The following is a 4,179-nucleotide window of genomic DNA, read 5'->3' as shown; positions in this document are numbered from 1 at the left end:
AAAATTAAAAATAAAAAAAATTAAAAAATCAGTAATAAGATCTTATGATACAAGTTCACATATACAGGGTTGTGGGAAGTGGGGCATGTGTTCTAACACTGGAAGTTCTGTATTTTTTCTGAAATTTGTAACAGAGTTCGGATCCAATTTGAGTTTCCTCCGAGTACCTTGTGAAAAGCCAGCTAGCCTGGTGATACTGGTGTAGAGAGTCAGTCACACACTGCAATAAAGATTTAGACAAGTAAATAAATAAATATAACCATCCATGGGTTAATAACCTTGTCTAATCCTTCCTTAATGCTACAACTCCCCTCAACTGTGGAAACAGCAACAAGAATAAACAAAGTTTCTATGTGAAAACAGAGTTGGATAGACCCATAATCATTAACTTTTGACAAGTCTAAGCATACTTGACCTTTGGATGGCTTCACTGCCATCATTTACAGAAACTGACAATGAATTCCTGGGAAATCAGCAAAGGGACTGGGAGATTCATTATATTCTGGGCACAAATTTCAACATCAGGTTAGCGACTTGTTTGAAAGTGTAGCTTGGTCCTGTGTTCTATATTACAATGGAAAGGCCAATTTGACCACAGTTCAAAAGCTTCAGGGCTCCATATACATTCAAATACATATGACAATACTTGAAATAAGCACAGATTTTCATCCAAAGACTTTTCATGTCATTTATATGAGTTAATATTTTGTGGAATTAATTGGATCTCTTTTTTCTTTTGAAACCAGATTAAAAAATCCCACCAAATATGAACTCAAATAATTGGGGTGTTAACTAAACTGCACAACAAAAGTCTTCAGTTTGTGCTGTATAAATATTTTAGAATTACTTACTCCAAAGTTACTTGCATACTTTATAACTTTGTTCATGGTTGGTACTAACTGACTCTGGATTAATCATTCCTTGAGCATAATTTAAGCCAAAAAAATGGCTCAGCAGGCTAAAATGTGTGCCAACAGCCCTATGACCTCAGTTTGACCCCTGCGAATCACAGGGAGCCAAAGTCTACAAGCTTATGTCCTCGTGTGTTCCTGCACACCCACACACATACACATAAAACAAATCCTAAATGTTATTCATATTAAGAATAAAGGAATTTAATAGTGAAACTCTAAGGCCCTGGGTACATAGTTTTGCAACTGTTTTATTGTTTGAAAGGATCAAAACAAAGCATATAAAAATGTCATGTTTTGCATACTGTGTTTCTGTTCTTTACATCAATTCTACTGTAACTAAATAATTCCTCGACATTGGCCAATGCTACTGTGTCCTTCACAGATCCACAAGAATGCATAGTTCTTACTCATCATTCTGTACTCTTTACCAATGTTGGTCACATTTTGCAAAGCACAAAGCATAAACACCAGTCCATCATATATACACTGTACAGTATTTCAGCACACAGTAGAACACCTGTGTGGTCCTACTCACTTGGAAGCCTGACAAACAGAACATGCTTTTACAGGGACTGTGAGCATAGAAAATGTGAATCAGTAAATTTAATTTCTACGAGAAAAGAGGTCTCAGAATTGCAACTCATAAAAACTTTGTAATCCAATTGCTTTGTAAACTGGAATACTGTTCAATCTCATTAAGAGTGATTTTGGTTAAAAAAAAAAAAGCAAGAACAAATACAAACCGTCACACAGAATAACTATCACACACCTATGCAAACATCTTATACATAGTAACTTTAAGAAAACTAAATTTTATTGTGCTGTAAATACTTACAGTAGAAAAAACTGACTTATTGACAACTTCCAAACATAGAATCTAATATGAAAATAGCACTCATTTCTTACATAATATTTAGGTAATTATTCTTCCATTTAGTGTTTCATCTGTTTTGCTTAAATTAAATTTTCACCAGTTTCATATGGTTTTATTGTTTTGAAGAGAAGTGATGGACGGATTGAACCAGGGCATTATGTACTATGTTCAAGTATATTCTTTTGTACCTCAAACAACACTGCCTCCAATAGCTTCATATATCTTTTGATAATCTACCTTTATGTTTCACTCATTTAGTTAAAATGTAAGATAGAAATTGTCTGAGGCTACAGACTATGTGTAAACAAAACAAAATATGAAGCTATTTTCCTATATTATGACCTTCAATTAAATGGATTCTATGTAGTCTACTGTCTTCCCTGCAAAATATATTCTTAACAAAAATTATATTCAATTGTAATTCATCCTCTTCAGTAAATAATATTTTAAGCAAAATGATAACAATGATTAAACATTCTGTAAAACTTTTATAGACCAAAATTCTTATGAGGCATTACTATTAACAATACAAAGAGATAGGTTAGATGTTCATGGTGGTGAGGGTGGGTATTATTTATTGTATAGCATTCTGCTGTTTGTGTTGTTTTGGCTGTATGGGGCACTGATCATGTGTTTGTGTTCAGCCATAAAATAGTAAGAAAATGTGCTTTGACTTAATAGGAGATGTGTTTCAACTGTGAGTTTTGAAGAGAAGAAAGACAACACTATGGGACAGAACAATGACTGGAGTAGATTAAATTAACTAAAAGTAAAGAGATAAATACTTATAGTTCATGATAATGAGAAGGCATAAGCAAGAGTCAAGCAAACCTCTGAGGATTCAACATAGTTGCTGCCAAGGAAAACAAATCTTTAACAAGTTCTGTCATAAAGCACAAAGTGAGCACCTTTTGAGAGAGAGAGAGAGAGAGAGAGAGAGAGAGAGAGAGAGAGAGAGAGAGAGATCCGTATCATCTTTCTTTTCCTGTTTAACTACAAACATATTGGAGGAAAGATTTCTACCAGTCAAAATATAAAAGTAGGCCACAAGTAAGTTCAAGCAGCTTTTTAGTGGAATCCTGTGACACACTACTCTCTAGGCCATAGTATCCAGAGACACAGCCTATGCCCCAGCCCACCAATCAGAGCCCAAAGGACCTGGCAGAAAGCCTCCTCACAGTCAAAACCAGCCCACATCTGAGACCACTTAGGCCTTGGCCCCGCCTATAGTTGCCTGTGTGAGAGTAGGGTTCCATGCTGGAGAGACCTACCCTCTAGCACCTGGAGGCACACCCCTTGCTGAATCCCCAGCCAATGAAGCCCCAGAGCAGGCTTCCCACACCACTAACTGTTCCCCATGGCATCTGTAACCACTAGAGCTTTGGCCTGAATGCACCTGGAGAGGTGAATGTCTGGGTCCCTGGAGGCACATCCCACACGTTAAGTGGCAGCAGCCTACCCATACCCCCAACCCGCCCCCATGGCCTCTGTGATCACCAGAGTCTTGGTGCTGCCTACACCTGGAGGTGCTTCTGAGCCATATCAGCGTCCACCAGTAGCATGGACATTCCTGAATCTGGAGGAAGCAACAAGTTCCACCTGCATCAACTGGAGGAAGGGAACTCCCTGAAGTGCAGATTCCAGCTGCACCCAGAAGAGGAAGTGATGGGCAGATGGCAAAAACAAAAAGAGTAATATGACACCACCAGACACTAGTGGTTCTACATCAGCAAGAAACAAATATCCCAATGCAGACAAAGCAAAACAGTGACCTTAAAAACATTTTTATGAGGATAATAGAGGCCCTTAAAGAGGAAATACAAAATTTCCTTAAATAAATAAAGGAAAAGGCAAACAAAAAATTTGGAAGAAATCAACAAATCCTTTTTTAAAAAGCAAAGAAGAGTGGCTGAGGAATCCCATCTGGACGGGTGAGTGTGTGCTATCCAGGGGCAGATTGTTCCGGAAGAGAGCACAAACCCCCCTCCCCCAGCTCCTTCTGCAGGGATGCAAGCCCCCCAAAACCCCTCCCCAACCCTGCCCTGCTGAATGCTAGGACCAGTGCTCAAGAACAGTTTTAAGCTCCTACACTAAGGCTACCCACCCAGAGCGGTGAGTGCCTGCCTACCAGGCAGGCCTCAAGGTCCCCTGTAAGGGAGCCCGGGCACCTTCAGATTGTGCACCAGGCTTCCTGTGCTCTTCTGGATACCGCCCCCCCCCCTTGCTCCATTCATCCTTTTGTCACCAGATCACTGGGCTACCAGGCGGCCCTGTTTAGTTGCTGAGGAATCCCATCTGGACGGGTGAGTGTGTGCTATCCAGGGGCGGATTATCCCAGAAGAGAGCACAAACCCCCCTCCCCCAGCTCCTGCTGCAGGGCTGTCTTTCTTA

Source organism: Microtus ochrogaster, chromosome 6, assembly GCF_000317375.1.
Source record: "Microtus ochrogaster isolate Prairie Vole_2 chromosome 6, MicOch1.0, whole genome shotgun sequence".
Lineage (NCBI taxonomy): Eukaryota > Metazoa > Chordata > Mammalia > Rodentia > Cricetidae > Microtus > Microtus ochrogaster.
This window is presented reverse-complemented; position numbering follows the sequence as displayed.